Below are 20,899 nucleotides of genomic sequence, written 5' to 3'. Positions count from 1 at the left end.
CTATTTCTCTCAATTTCTGAGGTATGGAAGTGTTCTAGGACTTTTTAGAAACCTTAGGGAGTCCTCTAACCAGTGTCTTTGGTCTCATATCAAAATTATTTTCCATGCTCATTTTTTGTCCTTTTGAAAAAAGTGACTTTTTGTTGACTTTTGAAAAGGACCTATAATGTTTTAGTCCATATCTCTCAAATGAAGCATTTTTAGACCTGGCATGTGAGAGACAAAGTTGTAGAGAATCAATTTTCCTTCAAAATGAGCTTTGGATGGAAAATTTTGGATGTACCATGTGAAAGTTATGGCTGGTCAAAGTTCAGTTGACTTTTCCTATACAAAACCCTAATTTAGAAACCTTTTGATTTGTTGATTTTTGATCTTTCCTTGATGAACCATGATCAATTATTGATATGAGGATCTTGAAAAAAAATCAGGAGTTTTGACTTTACTTTGACCATAGTTGACTTTTAGGTTAACCTAGTCGACTATTGACTTTTTGAACAATTGAATGACCAATCTTTTGAGATGAGACTTGATACTTGTCGTAAGGATAGTGTGAGATATATTGAGCCATATGAGATGCCTTGGAGCCATTGATTCATTGATTTTCCTTTTGACAAACCAAACCCTAGTTCTCTGATCTTTGCTTAGGAGAGTGTGTCTAGGAGCTTTAGGTATTGATTTGAATTTGAGAAAGAGAAATAGTGTGGGCAAATTTTGGGGTATGACACTTGTCCATGCAATTTCAGCATGAAGGAAAACCTGTTGTATTACAAGGTCAAGGTGCTAACAGTGAAAGACAATGTTTCTTGAATTCGTTCCTTGAAGATAGACAAAATGGTGTGAATGATGCATGGTGGGTAACCGATTCAGATAAGAAAGAGGTGGTGAACAGTGCTTTACAGAATGTGCTGCAACAATATGTTGAAGTGTTTCAAGAACACATTAGGCTGCCACCTATGAGATCACAAGTTCACCAAATCAAGTTATTTACTGATCATGGCCCGGTAAGTGTGAGACCCTATAGATACCCTCATCATCAAAAGGAGGAGATAGAAAGACAAGTCAAAGAACTGTTGGATGCTGGAGTAATAAGGCCTAGCATGAGTGCTTTTTCTAGCCCAGTGATCTTAGTAAAAAAGAAGGATGGCAGTTGGAGGATGTGTGTGGATTATAGAGCACTCAACAAGGCCACTATCCCAGATAAATATCCTATTCCTTTAGTAGATGAATTGTTAGATGAGTTGTTTAGAGCTACAATTTTTTCTAAGATTGACTTAAAATCAGGATACCATCAAATTAAGATGAAAGAAGAAGATATCCATAAAACTGCTTTTAGAACCCACAATGGACACTATGAGTATCTTGTTATGCCTTTTGGCTTGATGAATGCCCCTGCCACATTTCAATCCACTATGAGTGACATTTTTAGGCCTTTCTTGAGAAAATTTGTGTTGGTGTTTTTTGATGACATACTGGTTTATAGCAAAGATATACTTACTCATAAGGGACATTTAGAACAAGTACTAGAAGTGTTAGTCACTAACTCTTTTGCTGCAAATCAAGCTAAATGTAAGTTTGGTTGTACTCAAATTGATTATTTGGGGCACATCATTTTTGGACAGGGGGTGGCTGTAGACCCAGAGAAAGTGCAGTGTATTAATGACTGGCCAGTTCCAAAGAATGTCAAAGGAGTACGTGGGTTTCTTGGACTGACCGGTTACTATAGGAAGTTCATCCAAAATTATGGAAAGCTGTCTAAGCCTTTAACAGAATTGACAAAGAAAGATAACTTCTCATGGGGTCCAGAAACAGCCATGGCTTTTAAAAAATTGAAGCATGTCATGACTACTTCACCTGTTTTGATGCTTCCGAATTTTGCCTTGCCTTTTGAAGTGGAATGTGATGCTGCTGGTAGGGGGTTAGGAGTTGTGTTGATGCAAAATAGGAAACCCATAGCTTTTTTCAGTAAAGCTCTGTCTGATGGGAACCTTGCAAAATCAGTGTATGAGAAAGAATTGATGGTTTTACTGTTGTCTATTCAGCATTGGAGGCATTACCTTCTGGGCAGATCATTTGTGGTTTATACTGATCACAAGAGCCTCAAACATTTCTTACAACAAAGAGTTTCCTCTCCTGACCAACAATGTTGGCTTTCTAAATTGTTGGGATACCAGTTTGAGGTCAAGTATAAACCTGGGCTAGAGAACAAAGCGGCTGATGCATTGTCTAGATGTCATGATGAGATGGAGCTTAATGTGTTAGTATCTTCTCTTAAATGGCTAGAAGGGAAGCAACTATTACAGGAAGTGTCACAAGATACAAACATTCAACAAATCATTCACGAAGTGACTACGAAACCGGATGCCAGGCCAGGTTACTATGTGCAACAGGGAATTCTATTTTACCAAGGAAGGTTGGTAATCTCAGCTAATTCACCCTCTATTCCCTTGTTGTTAAAAGAATTTCGTAGCACACCCATGGGAGGCCATTCAGGATTTTTCAGAACATACAGTCGGATTGCAACCAACCTTTACTGGGTTGGCATGCAGAAAAGTGTCAGAGAATTTGTCAGAGCATGTGATGTCTGCCAAAGGCAAAAATAAGCAGCCACCACACCTAGAGGCTTGCTACAACCCTTGCCTATTCCCAATGCCATATGGGAAGATTTATCTCTTGATTTTATTACTGGCTTGCCTAAGTCTAAGGGGTTTGAAGCTGTATTGGTAGTTGTGGACAGATTGTCTAAGTATAGCCATTTCATTTTGCTCAAACATCCTTATAGTGCAAAATCTATTGCTGAACTATTTGTTAAAGAAATAATCAGACTGCATGGAATTCCTTCTTCCATCATTAGTGATAAGGATCCAATTTTTATGAGTCATTTTTGGAGTGAACTATTTAAGCTACAGGGTACAAATTTGAAGATGAGTTCTGCCTATCACCCTGAAACTGATGGGCAGACAAAGGTCATAAATAGGTGTCTGGAAAGTTACTTGAGATGTTTTGCTTCAGAACAACCTAAGACATGGTCACATTGGATCCCATGGGACAAATATTGGTATAACACCACTTACCATGTTTCTATTGGGAAGTCCCCTTTTGAAGTCATTTATGGCAGACAACCTCCTAACTTGCTGAGGTTTCTAAGAAATGAAACTAAAGTGGCAGCTGTGGCTCTTGAACTCAGTGAGAGAGATGAAGCGTTGAAACAATTGAAGGTGCATTTGCTTAGAGCTCAACAACAGATGAAGAAGTACGCTGACAGCAAAAGACGGGATTTGAAGTTTGAGGTTGGTGAATGGGTCTTCTTGAAGTTAAGGCCTCATAGGCAGCAATCTGTGGTCAAACGTATCAATCAAAAACTAGCTGCTCGTTTTTATGGACCTTTTAAAGTTCTTCAAAAGATTGGAGAGGTGGCTTACAAGTTGGAGTTACCAGCTCAGTCCAAGATTCACCCTGTATTTCATGTGTCTTTGCTTAAAAAGGCAGTTGGAAATTACCAGGTTCAAGGAGAACTTCCTAAAGAATTGGAGGTTGTTGATACTGATGACATCTATCCTGACAAAGTGTTGGGTACAAGGATCACAGTACAGGCAGGTGTGACTGTTCCGCGGAGTCTTATTAAATGGAAGAATAAGTCTTTGGATGATGTTACTTGGGAAGATAATGCTTATCTGAGGGGACAATTTCCTGAATTTAGCCTTGAGGACAAAGCTAGTTTTAAGGAGGGAGATGTTGATAGAGATATGGATGACGAGGCGGGCTTTAACTATGGACCTAAGCCAAAAGTCTGGAGGGTTTATACTAGAAGAAGTGGGAAAGGAATAAAAAAATAGAAGTTATAGGATTCTGTTACTATAATTATGGGAGTTTTGTTTCTGTTATTATAATTATGGGAGTTTTGTTATTATAGGAGTTTGTTATTATTTATAGGAGTCTGTTCCTATAAAATAGGAATAAGCTTAGGGCTATAAAAGAGGAGGGAAATAAGGGATTTAGCATTCTACTTAGGTTTTGAAAATCACCGTCTTGGTGAGGGGAGCACGGCGTGCTTAGGGGCAGATAGATATTCTCTATCAGTTTGTTATGTTCATAACTACTAGTTTTCTATAATTGAATTTCTTTTAATTCTTCTATTCATATTTTCATTGTTCATTCTTATATTCAAATAAGAATCCATCAATTATTTCTATAAACTTTCTATGATTGTTTATAAAAAATATTTTATACGCAGATAATTTGACTTTATTTTGAAAAATAACTTATGTATTGTAAACGTTTAATTAATCCTTTTTATGTAAAGGTACATGTTTCAAACTTGCTCTTGTCTTCATTTATAAAAAAAGACAGGTGACAGTGGTGTTATGATATTCTATATTCACTTTGATAGCAATTCAAGTTCTTTGCAGAATACTATAAAAACAATGACTTCAACTTGACTACACAGAAAGTTCCAGTAACAAACCACATGCCATCATTAGGTATGTCGGGCCATTTCTTTTCATTATCAGTATTTCTATTTCACCGATCCAGGAATATAACAGTTCACCAATCCAGGAATATAACAGTTTATCCAAACTGTGCTACACTATAATGCTATGGCAGCGACATGGTCACTATTTGACAGCACTTTGTATTAAATAATATCACAGAACTGAAGCTTTAGCACCATTATAACTACTATTTAACAAACCTGCATAATCGGTCACTTGATGTGGTCTAATGCTAGCTTCAGGCCCTGCATATTTTTCACATTGTTTATATTTAGGGAAAGAAAATATTCTAATGTAAAATACAGATTTCACAATTTCATGGAATGAGACAGAATTAATGGAAGAAACAAATCAATAATAGAAAACAATGAGTATATAGGCTTGTGTCTCTGAATCTTCATTGGCAAAAGCTCTCACATCGCACAAATAACTCAAAATTCAAAGAAGCCATAAATACAAATCCAACAGCCTCATCATTAGTACATACTAATTAATCAAAACTAAAATACTGATGAACATTCAACTGATCTTACAGTTCAAATATCCTTGAATGATGTTGGCCGTTTGTTTGATCTGCCACCTAGCATAATGATTTAGATCAAGCAGACTGTAATGAACCTGAAAGAAGTGCAGAAAACAATTTCCAAATTTGAGTATGTTGCAAAGAACTTTTATTAGAGGATATATCATAAAGGTACACAATAGATTTAAAGTTCTTTTTTGCTCTTAAGGTAAAAGATAGATTCAAATTCATTATATTAATATACAAGCTAACATAAGTTATAGGGTGCTAAAATATAATCAGCTCAAAGGCACTTTAGATATTGCAAAGAACTCTTGGATTTGCAGATAAATATAATTGAAGAATTGGATCCACAAATGGACCTTGTGTAATACCGTGAACTGACTTTTTATAATCGAAATGTCGTGGTTAAGCAAGAGTCGCCACCGACTTTTATTTTATCCAAATATTAGAAAGGCTAAAAGAACAGGAAAAAACCTTTAAAAGAAATTTTGAGTTCGGGGGGTAATTTATGCAAAGGGAAGGTGTAAGGCACCCTTTGCATCCATGGTTTCCCATGGGCTCTTAATTGCTTTGCTCGTTTTTGAAAAGAAAGGTAGAAGAAGAAATATGGACTTTAGCTCGTAAATGAGCGTAGCCATTTTGAAGATTTATGAGAAAGAATATGAGAAAACAGTTTTAGCCAGAGCAAGGCAATTAGGAGCAATTACCTTAAACTTAGATGATAGGTTTCTTTTAGCCTTTCAGGATGAAAGGGTCTATCCATGCCATGAGAGGGCAGGAAGCCTTTCATTTGGATGTAAACGGGTCATCGCATTATTGTTCGCCATAAGACTGACCCATGTCATAGAGAGGCAGGTAGTCTAAGGGAAGGATCAGAATAGCCTTTTTGTAGGAAGCCAGAGGATACCTCAACCTTTCGTAGGCAACTTTCGAGGGTCGAAGTCATATTCGTGTACCGACAGCAGCATCATTTTAGGGACTTATGACTTTTATTTGTATTGAGGCAACAGAGTTGAGGTATCCTCGAATTCGAGGGACATGGCTATTCTGCAAAAAACACAAGGCAACAGGCAACAGAGAGGTTACCCCAAAAGTGTGTGTGGGTGCAACAATCATGTGATTATATTCAGTTATATTATCTTGTAATTAAGTGATTCTAAGTTAATTACAATCTTGCACTCCCTACAATTACTAACCACAATAGTTAACAATAATAATGGGGGAAGGGAAATTGTAACCAGCGGAGGAGAGGGGAATTGAAACCAGTGGGATAAAAATAAAGCAAAAGGTTTAACACAAGTAATAATTGAGGACAGGGTTTAGGGTTACCGATACTCGAAGCTTTGGCAATTGGCAAACCCTGAAAAGGTGGAAAAAATAAAAACAAAAAAGGGGTGAGTGCATTATCAATTCAATGGCAGGTACGGTTAACCCTAACCAAAATAAAAAATAAAAAAAGAAAAGAAAAAAAGGAAAATAAATATAGAAACTTAGCTTTGATTTGATCTGATATGGTTTGTAGTCGAAGGTAGCCTCGGGGTTAACCCTGAAAAATTGGCAAAGCAAAGACAGACAGAAAAAAGATGTGAGTGTAGGCGGAGTTCATTATATCTGAAGGTAAACCCTAATGTTAAATAACAAATATTTAAATAAGTGTTAAATCGGGACTTAGCTTCGTAATGGGCGTGGCGCATAATCGGAAGGTATCTGAAAATAAACCCTGAAAAGGACACAAGAAAACATTTTTTTAGTGTATGGCTAATTCTCGTAAACCCTGATTAGGGCACAAGTTAACCCTAGTTAATAGAATAATAAATTAATTGAAATAATACCAAAGTTACGGAGAAAAATCGAGAGTTCGAATCAATATACCAACTAAATAATTATTGGATGTAATCCTAATTATTTAATTGATAAAAAGGTTTATTTGAAAATAATATTGAATAATAATAATAATAATAATTATGAATAAAATTGTGAAAACTCGAACTTTCGATAAAATAAATAATTATAATATGTTACAAAATAACTTATTAAAATAAAACTATAATAATAATTATGATAGAAACAAAAAGAAAATAAGAAAATAGAATGTGATTAAAATAAACAAAATAAGAAAAAGAATTAAAAAAAACAAACTCAGCTTTTATCCAGTGTGACGCCTTAGTGGAGGTGCATGATGGGCATTCGCGCTGTGGGACGTTGGATTTGAAGTGGGCGATGATCTGGCGGTGGATGAAGTAAGGTGCATTGTGATCTTGTCCATTGGTGTTGCATTGAATATGGAATATGTGATTTGTAAAAAAAATAGGCGAACCCAGGGATCGATCCCAAGTCCTTAGCCTTGCATATACGCTTCTTGCCAATTAAGCTGTTGTGGTTAGTTGACATGAAAATGAAACAACAACTTTATAATGTAAATTAAGCTACAAAATTTGAAAAAAAACGCGCCCAGTCCTTCATCTCTTTCATTGGGATTTTCTGAAACACAAAAACTTCCAGCCATGGTTTTATGTCGTGGCTTTAGCCTTCCACTCTCAAAACCTGCGATTTAACATCAAACCACAACAAGTAATAACCTAAATCGACTAAAAAACAACTTCCGAACATGATGAGAACATTCGTTTTGGCCAATTCGGCCTCTATTCAGAAACCCTAAACTGAAGCTTATGAAACCTATCCATGGTGGTTCCTTGATTCTGCAACGAAACTTAAATTAAAGTATCCAGAAACATTGTAAACATGAAGGTAAACACAAATACACAGTTAAATCATGCTTATAGTTGATGGAATTGCGAAATCAAAGATAAGAAAAATCACACCAACCGTGAGTGCGTGGGACGTGATTCTGGATGCTATAGGCTTGGGAATTGGTCTGGATCGCTTCAACACCTCTCAAGGATTGTGTTTTGATGATCAAAAGCTCTTGAATCTTCCTGCAATTGTGAAACCGATTTTGACTTCCTTATGGAAATTTGAGGCTTTTTGAGTGAGTTCCTCTGGCCACTAATCCTTGTCCATCCTCCTCTTGCATCAGAATGAATTAGGTACTTATATGTGATGAGATTAGGGCAACAAAAACTCACAAAATCTTCTTGAAAGGATCCTTGGATCTTTGATTGGAAACTTGATCTCAATATTACCAATTATGGCTAATTTCAATCTTTTGCCTTCAATTCCCCTCTTGCACGAATTTGGCCTCCAATGACACATATTTTGGTGATTTATTTTAATTGAAACCAAAATAATCCAATCTTTTCTATTTTCTTTCCAAAATATTTGATTAAATATATTTTTTAATGACTAAAAATTCATATAAAATCAAATAATCATCAATAATTCAAGGAATTTTAATTGTATATCTTTGATGACTTGGGGAACAATATTGGGCCAAAAAAGATTGGGTCTCTTTGCAAGAAAATCCATTTTGAAGCCTTTTACTTCACATTTTTCCCTTCAAAATTTCCCAACTTTGACAAAGCATATCTCCCTCAATTTTTTTAGGTATGGAAGATTTCTAGGACTTTTTAGAAACCTTAGAGAGTCCTCTAACCATTGTCTTTGGTCTCATATCAAAATTCTTTTCCATGCTCTTTATATGTCCTTTTGAAAAAAGTGACTTTTTGTTGACTTTTGAAAAGGACCTATAATGTTTTGGTCCATATCTCCCAAATGAAGCATTTTTATAATTGGCATGTGAGAGACAAAGTTGTAGAGAATTCAATTTCCTTCAAATTGAGCTTTGGATGGGAAATTTCTGACGTTCCATTTGGAAGTTATGGCTGGTCAAAGTTCAGTGGACTTTCTCCTATACAAACCCTAATTTAGAAACTTTTTGATTTGTTGATTTTTGATCTTTCCTTGATGAACCATGATCAATTCTTGATCAAATGGTGAATGATACTTCACTATGAGGATCTTGCCAAAAAATCAGGAGTTTTGACTTTACTTTGACCACAGTTGACTTTTAGGTTAACCTAGTCGACTATTGACTTTCTGAACAATTGAGTGACCAATTCTTTGAGATGAGACTTGATACTTGTCATGGAGATGATGTGATATATATTGAGCCATATGAGATGCCTTGGAGTCATTGATTTACTGATTTTCCTTTGAATAAGCCAAACCCTAATTCTCTGATCTTTGCTTAGGAGAGTGTGTATTTGAATTTGAATAGGAGAAATAGTATGGGCAAATTTTGGGGTATGACAGCTGCCCCTGTTCAATTATCTTAAATCTGAAGATGTAGAGTGGTTTGTATGCCAGTCGGTATCTGAAGGTTGAAGATGATTGAACACTAGAATACCAAGAAATTTTCCCTAGCTGAAGTAGGGATTTTTGTCGGAGATGGGCTTGAAGATGCCATCCAGGTGTTTGGAGAAGATGTATGATGGAGATGGGCTTGAAGATGCCATCCGACTTGATATACTTGAGAGTCAGAATGTGTCGTACGTTAGACTGTTTCTGAGGAATAGACTTAGGTTGAGTCGTACGTTAGGCTGGGTCTAGCTTGCATCCTCAGATGTCTGGAAAACCGTGCGTTAGGTCGAAGAATAAATCGTGCGTTAGACTATTCTCACTTGCATCCTCAGATGTCTGGAAAACCGTGCGTTAGGTCGAAGAATAAATCGTGCGTTAGACTATTCTCAATTGCATCCTCAGATGTCTGGAAAACCGTGCGTTAGGTTAAAGAATAAATCGTGCGTTAGGCTATTCTCAATTGCATCCTCAGATGTCTGGAAAACCGTGCGTTAGGCTGAAATTTTTTGTATTGAGGAATATTTGTTGGAGATGGGCTTAAAGATGCCATCCAGATGTCGAGACTGAAGTGTTTGAGAAGTAGTTGTTTGACTGTTGATTGTATAGTAGATGAATTAGATTTTTGGAGAGTTGGTCGTGTCAGCACCGTTCGTAGTAACTGAATTAGACTTTGGAAGATGATCGTGTCTACACCGTTCGTGATGATAGAATTAGATCTTTGAAGGTTGATCGTGTCAGCACCGTTTGTAGTAACTGAATTAGATCTTTTTGTCGTGTCAGTACCGTTCGTAATAACTGAATTAGACTTAGGAAATAGTTGATCGTGTCCACATCGTTCGTGATGATGGAATTAGATTCTTTAAAGGTCGATCGTGTCAGCACCGTTCGTAGTAACCGAATTAGATCTTTTGTCGTGTCAGTACCGTTCGTAGTAGCTGAATTAGACTTAGTTGGTCATTGATCGTGTCTACACCGTTCGTGATGATAGAATTAGATCTCTGAGTATTGACCGTGTCAGTACCGTTCGTAGTAACTGAATTAGATCTTTGAAATTGATCGTGTCATTACCGTTCGTGGTAAATGAATTAGATCTTCGAGCGTTGACCGTGTCAGTACCATTCGTAGTAGCTGAATTAGATCTTAGAAAGTTGGAGATTTCGTTCATTTGTCTATACCTGTATCCTGCAATAGGTATAGTTAGTCTTTATGCAATGTCATGATGCATGTATCATGAAATGAGTCCCTCAAAATAAATGAGAAACTTTGTATGTTATGGATGAATTCATTACGAGGTAATGTATGCAATGTATGAATATGTTTATGACATATGATATGTGAATATGATTTATGTTGTCTTGATTGAGAAAATAAATCTCTATGCCTTTGTGATTTTGATGTCTGATCTTGTTTTGAAGATGCTCAGCTGGGGGTTTATGATTTCTGCTTGGGGATGATCAGTAACTTGATGTTCCCTGATTGGGGATTAGAGATATTAATAAACCATGTTGGAGAAGAGCAAAGTGTTGGAGAACCGGTAGTGTTGAAGATGTAAACTCTGTTGGGGAGTCATGTCTTTGTCGGGAGCGTTTGAAGATACCTTCTTAATGATTACTCTGTGGGGATATGATCTTGTGACATCGGCTTTGTGGAAGGCGTGGATGTCTTGAACATTGCCCCCAGTGATGAGTAACTACCGTTCCTGGATTTGATTAGGACACACAACTGAGTATTGATCAAGATGTCTAACTGGACTTGCATAGATTTGCCCCTGCTAGTGGGAACTTTGGAAAGATTCGCCTCGCGAGGACTTTATGAGGTGTGCACTATGGGCGACATGCCCCTAGTACTTAGTATGATGCCCCTGATTGTTTTGGCATCCTTGAGAGATTCTCGGAATATTGACTTGATTTCCCCAGATTGATCAGGAAGTAGTTTGAAACCCACTTGATATAAGCATTTGAGAGTTTCTTGGAATCTTGACTTGATTGCCCCAGATTGTTTGGACAAAACACGTCGTGCCCCTTGTATACGCAGGAGACATTGCTTCTGGAGTGATCTTGTCTGTCGGGATAACTGTTAGTCATTAGTTGTACCCTGTGCAAGTTTATTCTGATGCTAACATTTTGAAATTATGTAGCAGAATATGTTTAATAATGAATTCATGAGATGCAATGCATACGTCTGTCTTAAGTTTTTGAAAAACATTAAAACTGGAGATGTAAAATCATGATATTTATAAAAACATGATGTTTGTAAAAAAACAGGATATCAACTTAACATTTGTAGTAAACCTTAAGGAGTCAGGATACCTTTTTGGTGACAGTATGCTTTCGAACTAACCATGCTTCAATTAGGACTTTCAAGGGTTGTAACGTGGCTTGGTTCACGGTTTTAAGAAACAAAGGATAATGGCTCAAAATTTGATTGTACCCACCCCTCTTCGTGATGATCTTCAGTCCTAAGCTCAGTTAATTCAACTTATGCATTCAGGTTCCAAGAGACTTTTGGATTTTCACCTTTGATAATGACGATGGTTCACAAGCAAAGAGAACTTTTGAGATGGCAGTCACTTCTTCCTTTTGGTAGTCACAACATTGTGTCGTTCAGGAATTTCTTGACTTCTCCTTTTTCATCTTTTTGATATCCCTAACTTTTGCCTGAACTGTCTATTTTGAGCTTACAGTCAGCGGGATGCCTTGACTTTTGCCTAAGTCATCTTTTTGATTTTTGACTTAGCAGGCTTTTCTTTGTATATATGTTTTTTCATTTTTTTTCTTGAAAGATATTGACTGCCTTGTTTAATGATTGATGAACCATCATTGGCTTTTGATTGACATCTCCAACACTTCTTTGATATGTGCGGATGAACGCTTGTGATTGAAACCTTTGTTGAAAGATGTACTGAATAATTCTCTTAAAATAGAATGCACAGCCAAATTAACTGAGAACTACCCTGCCCCAGGTTATATTCAAGGGTTTTAATTAGTACAAGAAAGAAACTTCTACTTCTTAGGCTCAAAGGGGTTGACGAGGGATTAACATCCTTATATCTCCACTATTTAGGAATTGAAACAATGCCTGTACATCGTCAACATAGTTTGTTCAAAAGTATATTGTATGAGGTTGCGGTATCGTTTTCGTCATCCTCCCTCAAAAGGTATACAGCTTTAGCAGGAGTTGAGTATCATAAAACATATGCAAAATAGAGATACAGTTTAGATGAGTGATAGCGAAATAATTTATTCAAGACAAACATATGCAATGCACTGATGATGATTATTAAAACAGATAATGTCTATCATAATTTGAATGTTTAAACAAAAAGAATAGAAATTGCAAATGAAAGTAAAGCTAATGATTAAAAGTTCATCCACTTGGACATTAATCAGTCTTATAGTGTTTAGGCATGTGAGTAGTGATCACTACAGGAGTTCTTGGATGGTTGAATTCAATTTCACCAGCATCGATCATGTCTTGAATCTTGTTCCTCAATGTCCAGCAACTATTCGTATCATGACCAGGACTATCAGAGTGGTATGCACACCTCACATTAGGATTATAGCTACGAGCAAAAGTACTAGGATTCTTAGGGGGATCCTTTAAAGTGATCAACTTTGACTTCAACAGGTGTTGTAATGCTTGAGCCAGTGACATATTGATCTTTGTGAACTGACGCCTAGGTGCATCTGGCTTGCGTCGTTGTTGTGGAATGGTGTAGAGATTCAGATTATTCGGGGTTCGAGCTTCCGGAATGTGTATCTGATAAGGATGTTTCAGAATGTCCGGGGTTCGAGCTTCCGGAATGTATATCTGATTGGAATGTTTCAGAAGTCTGGGGGTCAAGCTTCCAGAATGTTCATCTGATTGGAACTTTCAGAATGTCCGGGGTTCGAGCTTCCAGAATGTGTATCTGATTGGAATGTTTCAGAAGTCTGGGGGTCAAGCTTCCAAAATGTTCATCTGATTGGAACTTTCAGAATGTCCGGGGTTCGAGCTTCCAGAATGTGTATCTGATTGGAATGTTTCAGAAGTCTGGGGGTCAAGCTTCCAGAATGTTCATCTGATTAGAACTTTCAGAATGTTCGGGGTTCGAGCTTCCGGAATGTGTATCTGATTGGAATGATTCAGAAGTCTGGGGGTCAAGCTTCCAGAATGTTCATCTGATTAGGATTGATTTTTTGATGGTATTTGTCTGACCAGTTGGTCAACCTGAAAGGCAAAGTTAGTTTTATGTGATGTTATGAATGCAAATGCAATCTTTTCAAGGATCTTTAGGAATTTATCTAGCAACATTAGAAAATGATTTGGTCGCGTCTTCGTCTGCAGAAGTCTGAATTTTGTCTTTGAACGTCTTTCTTTGAGAATCAAGCTCACCATATCGAGTGGGTCATCGCCTCTGATTCGAGATACTCCTGAATTGGAAGGTACATGGCCAGAGGAAAATAAATCCTCTTGCCCCTTGCTAGGTACTGAGTCTTTGAATCGAAAGGTGTGTGGCCGGAGGAAAATAAATCCTCTTGCCCCTTGCTAGGTACTGAGTCTTTGAATTGGAAGGTGTGTGGCCAAAGGAAAATAAATCCTCTTGCCCCTTGATTAGGAAATCAGTCCTTGATAGGAGTCCCTGAAATTGTGCGTCCTAAATCCCTAGGATCCTTGAAAGGGTTAGTTAAATCATGTTATGCTTATGATGTCATGATGTTATGCGAATGCAGTTTATAGCGTGAGATAGTAAGGGCGAACAAGTCCTTTTAACAAAATCTGCGAGGAAACGAAGGTTTGTAGCAAACGCAGGTAAGTCACACAAGTCACACAATTTTTGGCTTAAGGCATGCATGGAGTCTGATCAGGTGTCCTTCCCAAGGGTATTTCTATGGATAAGGAAATTTCAGCAACAGGTTCTACAAGTTATCCATAATTGTCAGCCCTTCTAAACCACCCTCGGACATGATACATTCGCATCATGCAATGATACTTTGAGAAAGGACCTATCTGAATTGTAGCATCGGGTAGCGACTAGTTCTCAACATTTGTTAAGAGTAGTCCCCCCACTACGTTCCTAAAGGCCATGATGGGTTAAGGGTAACTAAAGGTCCTTGAGCTCCGGAGCACCCGTAGACACATACATAGACCCCCCTCATTCGAGAAAGGTGTGCATATGCTATGGAGTCCTAACTCAAGTGTGAACTTCATATTGACTCATCTCCCACATATGTGAAAGAGGTCGCCATGACTATGCCACTCCTAATCTTAAGTGTTCTTGAATCCGGGTATAGGATTCGTCCTTCAGTTAATTCCCGAAACAACCCTGAAAAATAAAGTAAGCAAAGCAAACAATAGAAAACATTTAAGTGAATCCTAAACTTTTAAGGTAACCCCTCTTTTATCGAAAAATCCCCAGCAGAGTCGCCAGTTCTGTAATACCGTGAACTGACTTTTTATAATCGAAATGTCGTGGTTAAGCAAGAGTCGCCACCGACTTTTATTTTATCCAAATATTAGAAAGGCTAAAAGAACAGGAAAAAACCTTTAAAAGAAATTTTGAGTTCGGGGGGTAATTTATGCAAAGGGAAGGTGTAAGGCACCCTTTGCATCCATGGTTTTCCATGGGCTCTTAATTGCTTTGCTCGTTTTTGAAAAGAAAGGTAGAAGAAGAAATATGGACTTTAGCTCGTAAATGAGCGTAGCCATTTTGAAGATTTATGAGAAAGAATATGAGAAAACAGTTTTAGCCAGAGCAAGGCAATTAGGAGCAATTACCTTAAACTTAGATGATAGGTTTCTTTTAGCCTTTCAGGATGAAAGGGTCTATCCATGCCATGAGAGGGCAGGAAGCCTTTCATTTGGATGTAAACGGGTCATCGCATTATTGTTCGCCATAAGACTGACCCATGCCATAGAGAGGCAGGTAGTCTAAGGGAAGGATCAGAATAGCCTTTTTGTAGGAAGCCAGAGGATACCTCAACCTTTCGTAGGCAACTTTCGAGGGTCGAAGTCATATTCGTGTACCGACAGCAGCATCATTTTAGGGACTTATGACTTTTATTTGTATCGAGGCAACAGAGTTGAGGTATCCTCGAATTCGAGGGACATGGCTATTCTGCAAAAAACACAAGGCAACAAGGCAACAGGCAACAGAGAGGTTACCCCAAAAGTGTGCGTGGGTGCAACAATCATGTGATTATATTCAGTTATATTATCTTGTAATTAAGTGATTCTAAGTTAATTACAATCTTGCACTCCCTACAATTACTAACCACAATAATTAACAATAATAATGGGGGAAGGGAAATTGTAACCAGCGGAGGAGAGGGGAATTGAAACCAGTGGGATAAAAATAAAGCAAAAGGTTTAACACAAGTAATAATTGAGGACAGGGTTTAGGGTTACCAATACTCGAAGCTTTGGCAATTGGCAAACCCTGAAAAGGTGGAAAAAATAAAAACAAAAAAGGGGTGAGTGCATTATCAATTCAATGGCAGGTACGGTTAACCCTAACCAAAATAAAAAATAAAAAAAGAAAAGAAAAAAAGGAAAATAAATATAGAAACTTAGCTTTGATTTGATCCGATATGGTTTGTAGTCGAAGGTAGCCTCGGGGTTAACCCTGAAAAATTGGCAAAGCAAAGACAGACAGAAAAAAGATGTGAGTGTAGGCGGAGTTCATTATATCTGAAGGTAAACCCTAATGTTAAATAACAAATATTTAAATAAGTGTTAAATCGGGACTTAGCTTCGTAATGGGCGTGGCGCATAATCGGAAGGTATCTGAAAATAAACCCTGAAAAGGACACAAGAAAACATTTTTTTAGTGTATGGCTAATTCTCGTAAACCCTGATTAGGGCACAAGTTAACCCTAGTTAATAGAATAATAAATTAATTGAAATAATACCAAAGTTACGGAGAAAAATCGAGAGTTCGAATCAATATACCAACTAAATAATTATTGGATGTAATCCTAATTATTTAATTGATAAAAAGGTTTATTTGAAAATAATATTGAATAATAATAATAATAATAATTATGAATAAAATTGTGAAAACTCGAACTTTCGATAAAATAAATAATTATAATATGTTACAAAATAACTTATTAAAATAAAACTATAATAATAATTATGATAGAAACAAAAAGAAAATAAGAAAATAGAATGTGATTAAAATAAACAAAATAAGAAAAAGAATTAAAAAAAACAAACTCAGCTTTTATCCAGTGTGACGCCTTAGTGGAGGTGCATGATGGGCATTCGCGCTGTGGGACGTTGGATTTGAAGTGGGCGATGATCTGGCGGTGGATGAAGTAAGGTGCATTGTGATCTTGTCCATTGGTGTTGCATTGAATATGGAATATGTGATTTGTAAAAAAAATAGGCGAACCCAGGGATCGATCCCAAGTCCTTAGCCTTGCATATACGCTTCTTGCCAATTAAGCTGTTGTGGTTAGTTGACATGAAAATGAAACAACAACTTTATAATGTAAATTAAGCTACAAAATTTGAAAAAAAATGCGCCCAGTCCTTCATCTCTTTCATTGGGATTTTCTGAAACACAAAAACTTCCAGCCATGGTTTTATGTCGTGGCTTTAGCCTTCCACTCTCAAAACCTGCGATTTAACATCAAACCACAACAAGTAATAACCTAAATCGACTAAAAAACAACTTCCGAACATGATGAGAACATTCGTTTTGGCCAATTCGGCCTCTATTCAGAAACCCTAAACTGAAGCTTATGAAACCTATCCATGGTGGTTCCTTGATTCTGCAACGAAACTTAAATTAAAGTATCCAGAAACATTGTAAACATGAAGGTAAACACAAATACACAGTTAAATCATGCTTATAGTTGATGGAATTGCGAAATCAAAGATAAGAAAAATCACACCAACCGTGAGTGCGTGGGACGTGATTCTGGATGCTATAGGCTTGGGAATTGGTCTGGATCGCTTCAACACCTCTCAAGGATTGTGTTTTGATGATCAAAAGCTCTTGAATCTTCCTGCAATTGTGAAACCGATTTTGACTTCCTTATGGAAATTTGAGGCTTTTTGAGTGAGTTCCTCTGGCCACTAATCCTTGTCCATCCTCCTCTTGCATCAGAATGAATTAGGTACTTATATGTGATGAGATTAGGGCAACAAAAACTCACAAAATCTTCTTGAAAGGATCCTTGGATCTTTGATTGGAAACTTGATCTCAATATTACCAATTATGGCTAATTTCAATCTTTTGCCTTCAATTCCCCTCTTGCACGAATTTGGCCTCCAATGACACATATTTTGGTGATTTATTTTAATTGAAACCAAAATAATCCAATCTTTTCTATTTTCTTTCCAAAATATTTGATTAAATATATTTTTTAATGACTAAAAATTCATATAAAATCAAATAATCATCAATAATTCAAGGAATTTTAATTGTATATCTTTGATGACTTGGGGAACAATATTGGGCCAAAAAAGATTGGGTCTCTTTGCAAGAAAATCCATTTTGAAGCCTTTTACTTCACATTTTTCCCTTCAAAATTTCCCAACTTTGACAAAGCATATCTCCCTCAATTTTTTTAGGTATGGAAGATTTCTAGGACTTTTTAGAAACCTTAGAGAGTCCTCTAACCATTGTCTTTGGTCTCATATCAAAATTCTTTTCCATGCTCTTTATATGTCCTTTTGAAAAAAGTGACTTTTTGTTGACTTTTGAAAAGGACCTATAATGTTTTGGTCCATATCTCCCAAATGAAGCATTTTTATAATTGGCATGTGAGAGACAAAGTTGTAGAGAATTCAATTTTCTTCAAATTGAGCTTTGGATGGGAAATTTCTGACGTTCCATTTGGAAGTTATGGCTGGTCAAAGTTCAGTGGACTTTCTCCTATACAAACCCTAATTTAGAAACTTTTTGATTTGTTGATTTTTGATCTTTCCTTGATGAACCATGATCAATTCTTGATCAAATGGTGAATGATACTTCACTATGAGGATCTTGCCAAAAAATCAGGAGTTTTGACTTTACTTTGACCACAGTTGACTTTTAGGTTAACCTAGTCGACTATTGACTTTCTGAACAATTGAGTGACCAATTCTTTGAGATGAGACTTGATACTTGTCATGGAGATGATGTGATATATATTGAGCCATATGAGATGCCTTGGAGTCATTGATTTACTGATTTTCCTTTGAATAAGCCAAACCCTAATTCTCTGATCTTTGCTTAGGAGAGTGTGTATTTGAATTTGAATAGGAGAAATAGTATGGGCAAATTTTGGGGTATGACACCTTGCCAAAGGGAAGTAAATGCAAATAACAATTACAGTGGTTACTTATTAAATTGGTTGTTATATTATTATATAATTTACGCTGTGTGTGTATATAAAATTCAAAGTTTCCATCATGTCTTTGTTTTCCCCCTAGTAATATGCAGACTTGTGAACAACCCATTTTGCCAAGATACAGGACTTCTATAGAATTATTGCAACATCTCAAAACTCAACAAATCATAAACATCACAAACAAACACGGACATGAACATTCAAATCCCTTCTCAGATTGGTTTGTTATCTGACTCACTAAAAATGAACAATGAATGAAAATATCATTACAACCAAATGAATATGATCGAAGTACATTGCAAATATAAAGGATAACTATGTCACGACAAAAAAGAATCAACTATTGACGCCATTAAAATATCGAAATGAACATAACAACAACACATGACTTTTGATTAAAATTAAAGTGACAGTGAGACGATTGAGCAGTACATCTTGTTTTGTGTATGTAACTATCAACAAAATATATAATTAAATCATAATAATCATATCTTACCTAGAGTTACTTTTCAAGTAGACCTCTAGTAATCATTTCACGAAGTTTCTCTGCCTTTTCATTCTCATTTTTAGAAAAGAGAGCACGGATAATAGTTTCATAAGTTATAGCATCAGGAATGATACCACTGCATTCCATTTTGGAGAACAAGGCCTTTACTTCATCAAACAAGCCCTCTCTACAAAGTCCATTGATCATAATAGTATACGTTTGGATATCTAGACTATAACCCTTAATCAAAAGATCCTCAAAAACATCTCGTGCGTTCTTAAGTTGTCCTCCTTTGCATAGTCCATCTAGAAGTACATTGTACGTGCACATATCTGGTTGAATGCCCTGGTCTTTAATTTTCTTGACTAATGCAATAGATTTGTCAACATGATTGTTTTTGCATAGAGCATGTATTAAAGAATTGTAAGTGAATATATCGGCTGGTTGACCATTTTCTTGCATCTCAAGAACAAGCCCCCAAGCATAGGAGATTCTCCCTGATTTGCAGAAGCCGTCAATAAGGGGATTGTAAGTCATCAGATTAGGAATAATATTGTTGCAACTCATTTCTTTGAAGAGATTGATGGCCTCATCCACCATTTTATTCTTACACAATCCATTGATCATTATATTATAAGAATGAACATCAAGAGCCACTCCTATTCGAGCCAGAGTATAAAATATATTTATGGCCTTGTTCACTTCACTACCTAGGAAATACCCATGATTAATGAATTGTAAGTAACAACATTAGGTGTTACACCTTCTCTCATCATCACGGCTAACAGTTTCTTAGCTTCTTTCAGATTTCCTTCCTTACAAAGAGCATCAATCAATTATATTAAAAGTATAAGCATCTGGGTTGATGTTTTTTGATATCATTTCATGGAACAAGCCAAATGCTTCTCTCAATTGACCAATAATGCAAAATCCATAAATAAGAGCGTTGAAAGTAACAACATCGGGAGAAATTTTCTTTGCCATCATTTTAGAATATAACTCATAGGCATCTGTCACTAATTTATCTTTACACAAACTATCAATTATTATGGTGTGCATTACCACGTCCACGTTGACCAACTTCCCATCAATTTGTCTCAACATTTTCATGGCGGCTCTAGTTTCCCCCATTTTACACAACCCGTTGATTAACGGACCATAACTAATTTGGTTCAGCCGAAACCCATGTGCAACCACATGGTCATGAAAGTGCAGAGCTTCCTGAACCTTACCGTTAAGACATATTCCTTTAATAAGAGTATTCAAAGTTATGGTATCAGGCTGAATTCCAATTTTGAGAATCTTAGCTAATACAGAAAAGGCAAAACCCATGTGACCAGTGTGGCAATAACAATTGATGACGATGCTTAAAGTAACAATATTTGGTTTAATTTGGTTGAATTCCAATTGGTGAAAAAGGGAAATGGCAGTGGCGTAATGATTCTTAGTCTTAACAAGGAAACCTAAAATCTCTTCAAATTGAACAATGGAAGGAGTAGAACGCATTGTTAGCATGCGGTGGAATGAGGAAACGGCATCATCGACATTAATATTATTATTGGGATTGAGTCGATGTAAAGAGCGAGAGAAAACCCTAAGCGGAGACTGCGAGTGAAAGGAAGATAGAAAATTGGAGTAAGAAGCGAACCTCGACATTTCTGAGTTTTGAGATTTGCAGTGTCGCGTGGTTTCTCCGAAAGCTATGAAATTGATAGAAAGCTGAAAATGAGGAGTTGATTTTGAAAATGATAGATTGAAGTGGGATTATTGTCCAAAAATATTTAATAGCGATGAATTTTTACCCTACAAATAA

At 36.6% G+C, this 20,899-nt stretch overlaps 1 pseudogene; it reads right to left on the bottom strand.

The window, feature by feature from the left end:
* Positions 1-4,824: 4,824 nt before the first annotated feature.
* Positions 4,825-20,742, bottom strand: LOC131643250 (pentatricopeptide repeat-containing protein At1g12775, mitochondrial-like; annotated as a pseudogene).
* Positions 20,743-20,899: the final 157 nt, after the last annotated feature.

The sequence above is a fragment of the Vicia villosa genome, unplaced genomic scaffold (genome assembly GCF_029867415.1).
Source record: "Vicia villosa cultivar HV-30 ecotype Madison, WI unplaced genomic scaffold, Vvil1.0 scaffold8, whole genome shotgun sequence".
NCBI classification, from domain to species: domain Eukaryota; kingdom Viridiplantae; phylum Streptophyta; class Magnoliopsida; order Fabales; family Fabaceae; genus Vicia; species Vicia villosa.
The sequence above is the reverse complement of the archived record's forward strand: the minus strand, read 5'-3'. Positions and strand labels throughout refer to the sequence as shown.